At 40.6% G+C, this 16361-nt stretch overlaps 1 long non-coding RNA gene across 2 annotated transcripts in view; it reads right to left on the reverse strand.

Moving 5' to 3' along the window:
• Positions 1-618: 618 nt before the first annotated feature.
• The window catches only part of LOC130597945 (uncharacterized), a 58938-nt gene continuing 43195 nt past the window's right edge, over positions 619-16361 (reverse strand). For both annotated transcript variants that reach the window (XR_008971893.1, XR_008971894.1), the window contains 3 exons: positions 14436-14534; positions 3131-3187; positions 619-710 (listed from right to left, as the gene is read on the reverse strand). This is a non-coding gene — a long non-coding RNA (uncharacterized LOC130597945). The remainder of the gene's footprint in view (positions 711-3130; positions 3188-14435; positions 14535-16361) is intronic.

Consider the following 16361-nt stretch of genomic DNA (forward strand, 5'->3'; position numbering starts at 1 on the left):
GATCCTCCAGTTCACTTGCCTAGATCAAGATGCATTATACAGCTATTTTATTGCTCTGGTAATTGAAAAAAGACTTTGAAATGGGAATACAGTGATCTGGTCTTAATGCGACTGGGATTTTCTTTAAGTGTTGATCTGGTTCTCTGTCTCTAAGGCCTGTTGGTCCAACAGAAATGTATTAATTCATGAAACACAGCAAATTTATAACCTTGGTTTGCTGAAATTTGGTGCTACATGTGGGGAAATCAATCTGAAGTTTAATCAGTTTTTCAGGTACCTAACTGACTGGTCTCTTAATTTTTTTGAGCACATGATAAACATGGGAGCAGTAGAGCCATCTGATTTTAATGACTTTTAATGTTTGTGAAATTTTTCTATTCCATCATTTTGGCACTCACTGATTAACAACTGTGAATAAACCACTGTCATCATTTTTGTTAATGTGGAAACAAAAAGGAATGCTGCAAAACAAATGTTAGTATAATAACTTCTTCTAGAATTCAGCAGAAATCTGCTAAACAGTGGATCTATTTATCATTTTAGATAAAATTCAGAAGACCTGAAAATGTCTTTGCATAAGATACAATTTAATATCTTCACATGCAATGACAGTAACTGACCTCTGGGGTGATGCCATATTAAGGCAGGCAAGATGATACATATGATGCAGGTAAGAAAGGTGTCTTTCATGTTGGAAATATTTCTTGCTCCTTTTAGAAGTTCTGTAAGGTAGGGAAAAAGAAAAAAAGAAATCAACAATATTAAGAATTAATTGTGATTATTATAAACTGTCATCATTATAAACATTGCTATAAAACGTGAGCTTACTTAAAGGGATTTGCATATGTGGCTCAATGTTGTTTCATAATACTGTATAACACCTGATATTTAATTACTTGTAATTTCTATTCTCAGGAATGCCTTGAATTAGACACGGAAATAATACAACGACAAAAAATACAAATGAAAAGAAACCCTATGGTTAAATTACAGTTTTCTACCATACTGGAATCCCTGTAGAGAGATTAAATGTTTAATATGCATCACTTTTATACATGTAAAGTTCAGCTCTTAATTTGCAGTTAATACATCAACTGTCATTAATGACTTTGAGTAGCAATTTTTGACTGCAGGCAATCTTGAATTTTTATATGTGTATGCTGGCAAATTCAGAGTTCCTTATTTTGCTTTTCTGTATGAATCCAGCAGCTCCCTTGCCTCCTGAAGGAAGAAAGTCTGACAAAAAAAAAAAATCAACAAAGCATTTTATTTCTAACAAAGCTATTTGATCTCTAAAATTCTTGAGTGACTTGAGGACCAGCTGTAAGCTAAGGCTCTGGAGCTGGGCTGCAGAAGACTTCAAGAATCATTCTTAATGCAGGATCCACATTTTATACATAAATTACTGCTGGTGGTGACTCATTTACACCACCTTCAGCATTCTGCCTTCCACTTAGAGTGAGACTAATGCAACTGGTAGGAGTGTACAGAAGCAAGAGCAGGGCCATATGCTTGGTGGGCTGCTCAGCTCTGCACTGAAAGTAACTGATTACAGTACTGTGTGGGCTGCCATTTCTGTCCCGTATGTAACACTCACTGGGTAAGAAGTTATACTGAATAAAATTCTTGAAATAGCAAACTAATAGCCTGGTATATGTAAAATACTGTTTAAGAACAACAGATGTGACATCCTATGGCCATGACCCTCCACTATGCCTGCAGTTATGAAGAGTCTTTAGAACTTCCATGACTTGTTTACGCAGAATTTCTTGAACAGCCTGGTAAAAATATATCCCTGCTATGAAACAGAGGGATATAGAGGGCAAGCGCATCTTAACATTGACCTGGAACTTCTGGCCTCAGAATTTTTGAAGTTGTATTTTGTAGGCAGCATGTCATAAATGCTTGTAGCACCAATGGGTTTACATACATACAGCACTAGTTCTGTGGGTAATTGTGAGATTACTCATGTGCACTGTGTCTTTGGATGACTGGGATTTAAAGAGCAAATGCTTTCCTACCTGCTTTTTGGAATATTTGTCCCTTCACCTTTGAATTGACACTGGCTCAAAGCCAGGTTGGATGGGGCTTTGAGAAACCTGGAATAGTGGAAGGTGTCCCTGCCCATGCAGGGGGGTTGGAACCAGATGATCTTAAGGTCCCTTCCAGCCCATACTGTTCTATGATTCCATGAATCCAAAATCATTATTTTGTTAAAGGGTTACCAAAATTCCCCCGCACTTAACTGAATTATTTTGTTTTCTGCAGTGACACAACATATTTCTTGTTACTAGAAGATCCTCTGTTTTTTCAGAATTTTGTCTTTCATGCACCTGAAAAGAGCATGGAGGTCAGGGCTCCTGGGAAATATGGAGTTAAAGTAATCCAGGCTGGTTGCCTTGAATAGGAAATCGCTTGCCCCAGCAGTCAATTTGCCTAATTGATTAGAAGCCTGATTGCACCCCCGAAGGGCTTGATGCCCCGGGGGCATGGAGCTTCCAGGGCAGCTCCACAGGCGGGAGACTGCGGTGCTCCTGGAACCTGGCCTGAGGAATTTTCTCACTGTCCGGGTTCCGATGGGCGCTCCCGGTGCCCCTCGGCATCCCCCGGTCCCACGGTCACCCCGCAGGCCGTCTGCGGCCCTGAGGAGGACGCTCAGCCCGTTGCTGCTTCAGCCTTTCCTGCTCCTTCACCTCTAGGGAGTGAGAACCAGGAGTGCCCGAAGGATGGGAGTCCAGCGGTCTGGGAAGCTTCCCCAAAGCCAGAACCAGCCGGAGCGGCTCCCCGGTTTCCTCAACAAAGTTGCCTGGTGAAGCCCAGTGGCAGGAAACAGTTTACAGCACAGTAACTCGGCCCCTTGTCTGAGCTTTTTCAGCTTGGCTTCAGTAAGATTACCATGATAAAGACCAGCACTTTTTTTTTTTTTTACTTCCACTTTTGCCCCTTCAAGTCCCTACTTGATCTTGACTTATCTGAAGTTCATTCTGGTACTTTGACACTTTGGCTGTTCTCCCAGACAGATGTAATTACAAGAGTTCAAATAAACCCTTTTTGTTGTTATTGGGGCAGGGGATGAGGGAGTGAGGAGAAAAGCAGAGAGCTGCTCTAAAGTTTTGCTGGGAGAACTCACCTCCTCCCAAGGCTCTTCAGGTCTTCTCTGCAATTTACAGGGCCCAGAAAGTGGCAGCTGTGGGACATGATCCAACATTCAGGTTTAGTGTGAAACAGAAATAGCAAAGAGTGAACCCAACAGGATAAATAGGAATTGCAGACTGCCAACTGCGTTTCAGCATCTTCCAATGAGACCTCAGCATTCTTACCTTGAGAAAGAATTTGACATTTTAAAATGAGAAACAAAACCCATGTGAATGCTCATTGAAAGCATTACACAGTGAAACGGCACAGTGGCTTGCAGTCTACTTCAGCACTCATTCAGTTCTGATGTGAAGAAAAACACCTTTTATTTCACCCTTCTCCATCTTCACCACATGCTGGAATTCCTGGACAGTCTCCAAATCAAATACAACCTGCTCTCCTTACCTTGTGGGACTTAGGGACATCCCTGTTGCTAGGGCTGCAAGGTACCAAAAGGATAACAAATATATTTCTGTATTTATGAAAAGTAGTCTCTCTCATCCACACATTACAGAACTCAGTTCTAGTTTCCTGAGAGTGGAAAGCAAGTTACAACTCCAGTTATGGTTCACCTGGGAATAGCTTATAGAGATTCTCCTTTATGTCAGCATAAAAAAGGGCAGTCAGCTGGTGAAGGCAACACAGGCATAACCCAGTCTCTAGTGCAGTGTAAAAAGAAAAACTATGGCAGGGTTTAGACTTTCACTCTGACGACATTCACAAACCACCTGGAACAAAGATGCGTGGGGAAAGTGAGGCTGGCCTGAAGAGAAGAATTATTTCTGTATCTTCAATTTGATACTTAGATTTGTCACTAGACATGCTACTACATTATTAGGAAGTGGAGCTGTATTTCTACAAGGAAGACTGATCTTGTTGCTTTTTATTCTATTACTTCCCAACCCTTTTTTTCTAGGCCTTAAGTACTTGTACCTCCACACACTTCACTGGTGCAGTTCCTGATTTAGTATTCTGAGAACCGCTATTAGAACCACTACGCAGATCTTTAATCCTTTTGACAAGATATATTTATATTCCTCCTGTATTAAACAGAGTCCATAATGCTTTATGCAGTGACCTGGATGACAGAGTCGTGGATGCATCTATTAAATCTGTGACAACACCAAGTGGGAACAGGGTACCAGAAAGCTGGACTTAGAATAGAAAGTGATCTTGACAAACGGAAAGCATGGTCTGAAGAAGCAGCAGGCTGTCCAGCAGAGACAATGCAAGATAGTGCACATAGGCAAGAATAATCTGCTGCATGAAGACGGGTTGTAAAACATTTAGTTAGAGAGTAAGCTCTACAGAGATGAGAGCTGAGTGGCTACTGAGGGTTGCAAGATTAGCAAACCCAAACACTGCAAGAGGAACTATGAGCACAGGTCTGGCCTGGAAATCATAAAACATTAATAAATCAGTTCTATGCCGCATTACAGCTTCAAGGGGAGTACTGCATCCAGTTGTCTGTGAGGCGCTTCAAGAGGGACACCAAACAGTTGAAGAGAACAATAAGGATGAACAGAGGTCTAGAAAATGCAATTAATTAAAATGACATTAGCTTAAAAAGAAAAGATTGAAGTTACTATTGTCTGCAATAGTGGGAAAGAATTTTTTTTTTTCTATTTATTTAGTTATCCCATAGGAAAAAACACAAATTGTATCGGGCTTAAGTTGCAGGAAGAAGGTTAAGGTTCCAGACTGAGAAATACGTTTTAATGGTAAGAACAAGGGGGGCTCTGGACCAAGTTTGACAGGGAGAGAAGGTCCCTGAGAAGCTGTCAGACAAATATCTCTCAGCGATGAGTTGGTATTATCTGAAGCTGTGTTGTGCAGGGGAGCAAATTAGATTATATTTTCTTTAGAAGAACTTTCCAGTTCTGCAGTTCCAATAACCAGTAATCGTAAAAAAATTAGCGGTTAATATAATTTTTCAAGATCCTCATCCTTTCAAAAGTTGTGCTGGTTTTGATAAAGTTTTCATAAAATAAAACAAAAAACTTATGAGCTAAGCTGTCAGTTCTACCATCCTCTACAAAAACCTGGCATGTATTCATCTTATTTTATTATGGTATGATATCATGAAATAATTATTGTCTTGTGCTTAACAACGTAAGAACTGCAACAACCCATAAGTACTGGACAGGCCTTTTTAAATAGTCTACAGAAATTACTTCTGAAACATCATAAAGTCTATATACAGTACCTGATCTTAAAAAATAAAATCAACACTCCCACACTGGGAGATGTATCACCTAGAGAGAGCCATCTGCCTGCATGCTCTCTGGTATGCTTTTCTGTTAATTCTTATGTCTGAAAACAGAGAAAGCAAAGACCAAGAAATGACAGGCAGAGTTATTGTACCAGAGTATATACTAGAGTATTAAAAATAGATTCTGTTAAAATAAATAAAACAATAGCTTAAACTAAATTAAATAAATGTTTCTTTCTCTTTGATGGACTAAATCTTGTATTTCCACTACAATTCAGAAACATGAGTTATATTTTTTTTTTAATTTTCTGTTTAAAAAAATAGTACGAAAAACATCACAAGAAAAGAATGGTTCCAAAATATATTTTAAATTATACAAGCCAGCTGTGCATAACACGATACACAGCTTGGTGCACTCTTTTGCCTTTTTTTGAACATTTTAAAACACACCAGCACGCTGCACCAGATTCAGCTCCTGTATGAAGAAAAAGCATTTCTACCTGGATTCAGTGGATTTATTCTCATGTTCAATGTTACTCACTCTTTCTTCCTTTCTTTCAAACAGAAACCGGACTCAGACCTATTGCACTTACAAATCACAATGAAATTTTACATCATTGCTATTATTCCCTTGGACTTTACTGTGAGATCACTCTGTGCTTTACAGCAGTAGATAATTTTGTTGATTTTTTCCTCTCCCTGCAGTCTGAAGGATTTTTTGCGTCTCCAAATGAATTTTCCCAGGCATGAGCAATACCCACTGAATGTATTTAGGATTTGACTGTATTATATGTTAATCACCTCATAGAAATTCTCAGCCTGGTGAATAGCTCAGTTCAGTTCTGAAGTATCAATGTTACATTTATTATTAAAATTAGGACATACTTTGCATGTTCTTTCTTAGGGGATTTGTAGCACTTCAAAATATGTTTGGTTTCCTTTTTCTTTCCAGTTGTGTGCTTCCATTTAAAGAATGCCTTTGCCAAATTTGCAGCAGCAGAATCTGAAAACATTATGAGTGTTTAGGTCTCTTAACACCTACGATGAAATATCACAAACACTGCATAGGCAAGAAGATACAATTTGAATCCCCCTTACAATACACACCTTTTTTATTATCAATAATTACACTTCCTTCTGTGGGCACAGATGGATTTCCTTACCCTTAAAGCATGTTTCAGTGTACGCCTAAAATGTACAAGGAGTACATCTTAGGAAAAACACTCCCATGTATAAGGATCTGACCATAGGCTATTAACATCAATGTATGTATATGTGATTTACAATTTTGTAGGTTAAATTTATGTAGATCCTACATGGATGACAACCACAGCTTGTATTTTCTCTCTGAACACACTTTAACATGCATAGAGAGTACAAGGAACATCTTAGTGCAAAGTGAAATTTAGGCGTCTTGAGGGCATAGGAAAGTTTGGTTCCTGCAGAGGCTGCAATTCCTCTACAGGATCCCTCCAATTTGGCTTTTAGCTACAGGAAAGCAAATCAGACACAACCTCCTGGTGTTTGCATGGATATTGACCAAAAGTTAACGCTAGATACATGTATAAAAAAAATTCTGCCTGTGTACCCTGGAGGTGTGTCCTGGTTGCCATGGGAATGGTAATCATGAATTTCCTGGCCAAAGTGTGATCAAAATCCCAACTTTCAACACTGCATTAATGTTGTTTTTCACACTTGCAAGATACAGATTTTAGCTGTAGTTCAGACGTTCCCCAACAGAATAAACTCTTTCCCTGATATTGTGCTAGGACGTTAAACTTAACAAAAAAAAACCCACCAAACAAAAAACCACAAACAAAACCCAAACTAAACAAACAAAAAAAAAACCACAACAAAATCAAATAAAAAACAAACCAAACAAGAAAAAAAGGTTAAAAATGTAATAGTCACATGCAGATAAACCTTTATATTATAACCACCAGCATTTCCAGCAAACCCCCTCCAGTTTCCATTCAAGCTGGTGGCTCAATGTACCTGAGACAGCTAATTAAAAAAGGAAGTGGTCAAAGTCATGCCTTTTTTTTGTAAACTTCAAAGGTGATCCCTCTCCTTCCTCCTCTTTACATTTTACTGTCTGGCTTTCTGCCCATCCTGCAGCTGTTAGCCGAGCCTGTGTTTCATGGCGTCAAACCTGCCTCCTCACGGTCCATAAAGTTACAGCAGGGATCGTGATACGCAGGTGTGGAAAAGCCAGAAGTGCAAGATGGGCCCGTTAATGATTTTTCTGGCACCCCATGCTGAGCTGCTGGGAAAAGAGAGAGCAGCTCCAAGAAGGCAAGGGACTCTTTGTTTGCAGAGGTATTTGAGATCGTATTACTTCTCCCACAACAAAGGTGTTGGGTTTTCACTTTAAGGGCTGTTTACAGAAATGATCCACCTTTTATACAGCTTTTAAAAAATGCTTTGAGGCTTTAATTGGACACAGGATTTGTGTCACACCAGTATGAAAACTCTTACTTTTCATTTAAGCCCCCATTAAATCATTCCATGATCTTACTCATTGATAAGCAGCCAGCTCCCATTATGTGGACTTAACAGAGGAAAATAAAAAATCAAATCAGTAGGGGTACATTTATGTCATAAATTCTAATCTGGGAATTTCTGCATCCATTTACCTTTGGGCAATGAAGGCAACGAAGGCAGAGGAGACCAACTGCTAAAAATATTGCTGTTCTTGAAATATCTGAACAGTGTCATAGCTAATATCTAAAACAGTTTATAAAAGTCACTTAGAGGCCTGCTTCACTTTAAACATTGCTGCTCAAGCTGTGATCTGAACTGTGTCCAAAGAACAACTTTAAACAACTCAAGGTCAAGACTTTTAGAAATGGGTGCCTGATACTAACAGCCTGCAGAAACCACTTTCTGGACACACAAGTGACACATGATATTCTCTGCCGCTCAGAATCAATGGGTCTTAAATCATCCAAACACCAAGGCATAGCCCAAATTTCACAAAATACTTAGTGTCCAACTTCAACCAGTGTCCCTATATCCAAGTAGGAGAGAGCCTGAACAGTTGCATTTGGGCTTTAAACTCAGTCCTTGAGTCCCTAGTTAGGTGTGGGACACTAGTACTTCTGCAATCTCTAGGTCCTAGGCTGCCTAGCATCCCAATCTTTAAGCAGCTGTATTTTAACCCTGCCCCTTTGCATCGGTATTTTAAAGCTGGGCGGTATTTTGATGCTAACAAAGAGCAGACAAGGACTGAGAGCAGCAGTTAGTGAGGAACATACTGTAAGGAGATGGGAGGTTTAAGAGGAGCTGCTGAGGCAGAAATGTGCTGGCTGTGCTGTCATCTCAGCTGTTCATCCATACATCACTTCCTTAAATGTTCAGCAAAGTAGGGATTTGTCTACACATAATCTGTAAGACAGTTACAACTTCTATTGCTACAACTCCTACAGATACAAAGGTGCTGGGGCTCAGAGCTCAAAGATGGAAGTTTAGTTGTGGAACTGCATATCCATCTAGACCTACATGATGGATATGCCCCCTCTGGCAAGCAGTGGTAGATGAATTTCAGGCTCCTGACCTGCTCACATATTTTTTCCTAATACTGTATTTCCCCAGACTACCATTTCTGATGCAGTAATTCCTAGAAACTGAAACCTGAAGAAAAGCAGTGCCAACTGTAAATTAGCTGGAAACAAGGAGCATCATGCTTCTGCTGCTGCTTCAGCATTGGGTTGTCTTACTGAGTGGCATCTGAAGCTTTGAGATACCAGGATATCTCTTTAAGAAAGGCCAGTGGGAACCAGAATGGACCTCATCATCTGCAACAGTGAAGAATGCAGAGTGGTTTTCTCCATGCCTGCAGCTACAACTTGCTCAGAACTGGCATGGCATAACTTTGCTGACAAATGGATAAGTTGCCTTTTCTGAGCACATTAGGGAATGATGTGCATGTGTTTCATGATGCTCCTAAGATCAGTTCTGACCACAGAATTTCAAGGGGTCTTGGTACAAATAAGACACTGTCTTTCCTCTTTTCCAGTAACTGCTGTGATAACTGTGACAGTATCTTCAGCATAGAAATATAACACAAACTGATCATCCCAGGACTGCAAAAAGATAGCCTGTATCCAAAAAAAAAAAAAAAAAAAGAAAACAGCAACCAAAGCTCAAAAACCTAATTCAGGAATAGAACTCTTAACAGCATCCACATACAGCAGGGAAATAGATATAGAGAAGGTAGCAACTCTATTTTTGTAGAAATGTATTTCACAGTTGTCAAAGGAAGAGTAAGGTGAGCTCATGAATAACTGCTTTTGCTTGACCCTTTGACCACCAGACTAATCTTTCGCTATACATCCTGCAGCAGTCTGTAATAACTTCCCCATCTTGTTTCAGCAGATATATTTTAACAGCAAAGCACAAGGAACAAAATCTTCTATTAAACTCAACAAATCTCAATAGCCTTTGTGCTTCACCCACAAGCCACAACCTAAATTACATGAATTGGCCTTTCTCAATATGTTTGCAGTGTCCCAAAATGTCTTCCCAATTGTATGAAAACTACATCAGTTTTTCAAGGAAGAAGCTCTGACCTTGCAGCTCTGGAGGGCTATGAGCCAGTCCTCTGTGCTCTCACAAGGAAATAAGTTTATAAAAAGCATGTTACAAACTGAAAAGCTAAAGGAGACTGGGCATGGTGGGTGTGTGTTGCAGAACACTATGGTAAATTATCAGCTCTGCTACGGAACTCCTTAATGACCACATGCACGTTATACAGTCTTTTTGCACCACCACTCCTTTCTCTGGTGATGGTGGCAGCACAACCCTCATCTCACAATGAAAGGCTGGAACAAAACAAGCGAACAAAACAATCAAACAAAGCAATCTTAAGGGTTGTGAGGTACTGAAATACAAAAACAATAGAGACAAAATTTATCTCAAACTGATTTTTAGGTTCTGCGTTTCTTCAGACTTCTGTAGGATTCTTCATTCTGAGATTCCCAACCTTTTTTTATGGATGCTGCTTGCAACAGTGCTACATACAGCATCCTGATTTTTGCTGCATTGAAAGTCCCCTTCGAAAGGCCTCAAATCACAGTTTAGTAAAGCCAGCTATAAACCTGAGTAAAGCATCTCGCCTCCAGGCGTGATCACCTGTTCTTCACGGGCAATTAAGGACTGTGTCTGGGTTCAGCTGCTGAGAATCCAACTGGGACTGTGCTCTGGGATTTTCTCTGGCAACCTCAGCTCTGCCTTCCCCAGCACAGCTGGGGTAGGGGTAACTGCAGCTCCTGGCCACATGCTACACGGAGATGACTTGTATGCCACACGTGACACGTACCACACCAGGGCTTTACCATGCTTGACTAAATCCTTTAGGCTACTTCTAACACATAACAGTTCTCAACACTGCACACTGGCAAAATAGCTTTTGCAGACTGCTGTTATTATCTCTGCTCTGTATCAGTGGAGTTGTGGGATATATTTTGATTTAAACAAGTACCTTTGTGATATCAAACTCCAGTTTCTGCCAGCTTATTTGTCCAACATTTAATGTTATGTGTTCCTTAGTTTGAAATCATAGGCTTTAACCCCAAGACTGAATGAGGTACACATGTCGTGCAATGTTCAGTCTCCTACTTGAACAGGGGTACAGCATTAGGCTTGCAGGGCTATCCTGCTTCTTACAACCCTGCTAGCTTACTCAGAGAGTAAGACGTTTCTAGTGCACCTTGATTTTCCCAGACTTGTTTGCCAGATTTTTCAATTAGAAATATTTGGGGTTTGTGATTTTCCTTGAATTCTGTTTGGCCAGCTTATAGCAATGGAAACAAGTACAAGTTATAGCCATGTCTATGTGCTTTTATTTTTAAGCTGAAATACTGTTTTCAAACTGTAACAATTTCAAAACTATTGAAACTCTGAAAGTTTGTGAAATTTAAACCCAATTCTGAAAACCAGTGGAGTTCAAACATTTATTTCCTATTTCTTATTTTTTCCCATTTTCAGTCATTTCTAATCAAAGAAATGCTAAAGAACATTTAAACTTGATAAATCCATGCTAATATGACAAGGGCTAAGCCTTGTCTGATCTGGCAACCAAGGAGAAGGTGGGAGGAAATCTGAGGGAACAGCCGGAGTGAGAAGTGAAACTGCAAGACCGTGAGATGGTGATCAAAGGGAACAAGGACTCCCAGGCACAGTGAGAAAAAGCATTACTGTCCTGGAGAGATGAATGAAAAAAAAATCTGTAAAAACACAGGGTCCTCTTTGTCGGGCTTTTCCCCCAGCACTGTTCGGAAGAGTTGATTTTTAACTGTTACCTTAGCTCAATTCAGATAGTTTCATTTGCTTCCTTCAGTTTGCCTTATCTCAAATAGTGCCCCAAGCTCTAGAGTGCATTTCAGTGTACACTGGGTGTAAATACAACAGCACATATGACCCCATTTTAGTGACTATCCAGCCAACTGGATGCCCAAAGATTAACAAGATGATGTTTGAAAAATTTTTCATCTATGAACCTTGAAAGGCAAACACTACAGCACCATGTTATTAAGAAAAAAAAATCAACCAGACGAGATTTTATTGCTGTTGTCAACAACAGTCCCTAAAACCACCTTTCAAACCAGCAGATCATTGTGTTTTAAAGCATAATTAGTGCTGGTAATTTTTCTCCTAGTTAAAAAAAGTCCCAATGCAAACCAAAACCACTTTTCTCTATTGCAACAGTAAAAGTTTGGGGTTTTTTTTTTGAGTCATTTTCTACTGTAAGTTGGAGCATAAAGATTCTTCAGGTATGGCATAGATAGATACCAAAGCGACAAGATGGAAGCCATGTAAATTAAAAGCAAACACACACAGAGAAAAAATCCAAACACAAAAACCTTGCAAGCCCCCAACACCAAACCAGCAGAACAGTCTGCTCCTTAATTCTGAAGTGCTGATATTGACCGTTTTTTGCAGCTGCCACACCTCAGTGCTGTCCCATAGCTCTCATTCATATATTTTTTTTCTTGTGCTGAATGGAGTAGAGACACAATTTCTGAGCACATACAATATTTCAGGTGATAGAACAAGATCATGGTGGGAAAGGGGGGGAAGGAGCGCTCTTCAGTAAAGCATTAGAAGGCATTTTGGAAGACTTCATCACTTCCAGCTAAAGCTTAAATTCAAATGCCTTAAGATCTTATTTCCTTTTCTGCTCCTGATTAAGTTAGCCACCTGCTTCTATGAGTAGCAACCATGGTTTGTGTATAGTAGTTTCTATGTAGCAATAATTGTTTTTAATGTTCAAGAAGGAGCTGTACCTCTCAAGCTGGTCCAGAGATAGGCACACAGAAAAAGAATCAGTGAAGGGAAAGAAATAACTTGTACAGGGCTTCAAGATTGTCGTGGTTTAAACCCAGTCAGGTAACTTGTTCACTCACTCCCAGTGAGTGGTGCCGAGCTGACAACAATCAAGGTCCGTGTCCGTCTCCCCCCCCCTGCACCGGGGCTCTCCCCTTCCCCGCTCCCGGAGGAACGGGGAGGAGGATCGAGAGAGTGCAACTCCTACGGGTTGAGACAAGAACAGTCCAGCAACAAATCACCACCGCTACTATCAGCTAAAACAATGATAAGGGAAAATAACAAGGGAAGAGAATACGATACCACCGGCCAAGAAAACGAGTTCCACCCGGAAGCTCCCGTCCTTCCGGGTAACTCCCAGTTACCCCCCACCCCGGGCATGACGTGCTGTGGTATGGAATACCTCCCCGGCTAGCCCGGGTCAGGCGCCCCGTCTCTGCTTCCTCACAGCTTCCCCTCCTCCCTGGCAGAGCATGAGCCTCACAGAGTCCTTGGTCAGGGTAAACATCACTTAGCAACAACCGACAACATCGGCTTCACCAACACTGTTCTCAAACTAGAAGTCAAAACACAGCACTGCACCAGTTAACACAAAGGAAAAACATGACTGCTACTGCTGAACCCAGGACAAAGATCCACTCCAATCAGGGCAGTGGTTGGTCTATTATGATGACCGTGGTCTGGGCACTCTGGAGGAGCTCAGAGAACTTGTGCAATGCTTAGGCAGCAACATACAGGAGCCAGTGAAGAAGAAAATCGATGAGGATAGTTGGAAAGCAAGGCAATATGAGGTACTGCAATGGAGAAGAAAAGATTTAAGGAGCTTTGAAGATAAGAAAAGATGGGGGTTCAGTGACAGATCCTTCCATGGGAGCAGCACAAATATTGGCTGAGAAATTATTTTAGCTCTTATGCCTGAAGAGTGGAAGTATCTGTCCTGGAGCAGAGAAAGGGCTAAACATTATTCTGTTATCAAGGTGGGACTAAGTATAGGCCTGAACACTGTCCTGTGCAACAAAGATATGTCATTCAGACAGAGATCTTCCAGTATCTACCAACTGCAGGGAAAAAAGCAATTAAAAAATGTACAGTTTCATCCTCAGCAGTGAAGAAGGAGGACAACCACGCTTGTTTAAAGCCAGTATATGTGTAACATTTAGGACTAGTGATATAATAATGTATTTTTTATTGAGAGCATCAAAATGGGGAATTTCACTGGAAAGCCTGGAGAAGGGGGAGCAGTATAGTCACTGCTTGAAATTCCTCTCTATGTGCAAAGCACAGGCAAGACCTTCACAACTGAAGTGGTACATTAGCCTCATGTTGTGCAAGACTGAACTACTCCTCTGCACCTTATAGACATATGAATAAATTATGATTAAAGCCAAAAGATATGCCTTGAATGACTTTTTGAGATTATTTTTTATTATTTAAAAAAGACACAGAGATGCATTGAAATTAGAATAAAAGGATGGTTATAACATAACTGCCTCTTCAACAGGCAGGGATTGACAAGTCACAAATATTTTCCTGTTTAGTCAGATAACTTTTTAAGAAACAAAATCAGCTCTCAAGTGCTCTGAAGCCAAGCATAACCAAACCACCCACTGACTTATGAGTAACTATAGAACTGGCTACCAAGTGCAACTCCGGTAAGGTCACTGGAAAAAACTGCTGACAAGCATGACCTTTATAACACTCAGCTAAATAATTATAGAGCAAAATTCAGCAGAAAGGACCCAGCCAGGATTTTCACACTTACCTTAGGAAATATTTGCTCAGTTTCTTTTTGGGGCTTTGTGTGCTCATGACAAGGAGGCGAACATTGGCAGCATGCCGACCCCTGTGCTCTGGCTGGGCACTGTGGGCAGAAGAAAGCAAGCAGTCAGAAGGATGCGTTTTCTAAATGGGACAGTCAACTCATGATGGTTCATTTGCCCCTTGATGTGCCATCCTAAAATGTATCTTCATGGGGGAAAAAGTAACTTAACAAGCAGGACTGGTTTAGAGATTATATTTTCCTTATTCAAGCCAATCTCCATTTCTTTGAAAGAAAATGAAGGAAACTTCTGAACAGGACCACATTCTGGGATTTTTCCATATTTCACTCTTTTTACCCTACATATGTTCTTTCTATTGGACTGTATTCTACTCTCATTTACCTTCAGTGGAAGTAGAGTAATTGTCCTAGTGTCAGTGAAATCTGTCCAGTTTTACATGGCCATAGCTGAAGTAGCCCTCCCATGATCTCTCTCAGCCAACATGAGTAGAAGTTACTGGCCAAAGGAGGTGCTGATCCCTCCTTCTATTGCTTGCACAGCTATGTAGTAAGTTGTATCAGATAACCAGCTCAAAACTAACCTGAAAAAAATTAGGGTGCAGAGAGGGGAGATGATTTTCCTTCAGGCCAGCACCAAGGTCTGATTCCCAGCACAGGTGGCCTGAATTCCAAAAGGAACACAAGCAGAGAAGAGCTGGAGGTGACACCTTCGCTTTACACAGCACACTCATATCAATCCAACATTCTAGTGAAACTACAGTCCTGGTCTAGTTGACAATTAGGGGAGGTAAACCAGGAGAAGAATAAAGAAATACTGAAGATGTTAAAAAAGGATTATTTTTTCATTTTGTTTGAGCTCTCTGTACTGGCTCACTTTGGTGTCAGACAAGTACTAGCAAGAGACCAAGGACAGGAAGGGGAGGGGAGCAGGACTTGGCAGCAATAGCTGTTGTAGCAGCTCAGCTGTAGCACCAACCCATCACTTAGAGCATGTGCAGTAAGCTGATTGTTAACAACAGCAAAACCTCAAAGCTGTTGAAATGACTTTTTTTCTTTCCTTACCAGCTAGAAAATTACAGTAGTTCTTTCTGACATCTTTCACAAAAGGTGGGTATACATGAAGGTACAAGATCTGACTCAGAGACCAAGAACTGAAACAGTAGGTCTTGGAAACAGAGATTTAAAGCCTTTTTCAGGCCACCTTACCCCTCTTTTGATAGAAGAAAGGGGAGATAGAGAGGACCCTAATAATCTCTGCACAAAGACCATTCTGATGAAACCTTAAACACAGTGTTTTTTCTCCAAGTGGTTGTTACCTTTCATGAGACCTACAGTAGAGCAATTGCACTGGTTCATTCTTTGTTCTTATAGCTTCCTCTATCTGCTTCAAATCACTGTTGATCAAGTGCCTGCTGCCTGCAGGTCTCGGGAACGGTGTACAAGAAACCCTATACTGGTGTTCCAGAAATGTCTGGATCTGGCTGTGCTGGAAGGAGTGTAAGGTAATTTGCACGTTTTCACTTCCAGGCATGAACTGCAGTTGCAAAGGTTCATGTCTGAGGCAGCAAAGGAAACCTCAGCCATGAGGTAGATTTGATTTGGATCAGTTGATGGAAAGTATCAGGCAAAAGTTTGTGTCAATACTCCAACTATTTACAGACTCTTAGATGAAAAAGCTTATTCCAATGACTTCTTGAATAATAACATGATGAATGGAGTCAGCAGCTGCAACAACGGTGTGGATGCACTGCACTTAGATTTTGTAATGGGTCCGATTTAAAATTTCCTGTGAAATTCTGCACTTTCTAGCGGGCAGATTTAGAATAACTAGACAGGCCAAGTTCAACCAGAAAAGATCCTGAGCAACATGGTCTCGATCTGAAGCTGGAGCAGAAGTTGGATTAGAAA

Source organism: Pezoporus wallicus, unplaced genomic scaffold (assembly GCF_028554395.1).
Source record: "Pezoporus wallicus isolate ANWC-B61680 ecotype Strahan unplaced genomic scaffold, APGP_CSIRO_Pwel_v1 scaffold_6362, whole genome shotgun sequence".
NCBI lineage: Eukaryota > Metazoa > Chordata > Aves > Psittaciformes > Psittacidae > Pezoporus > Pezoporus wallicus.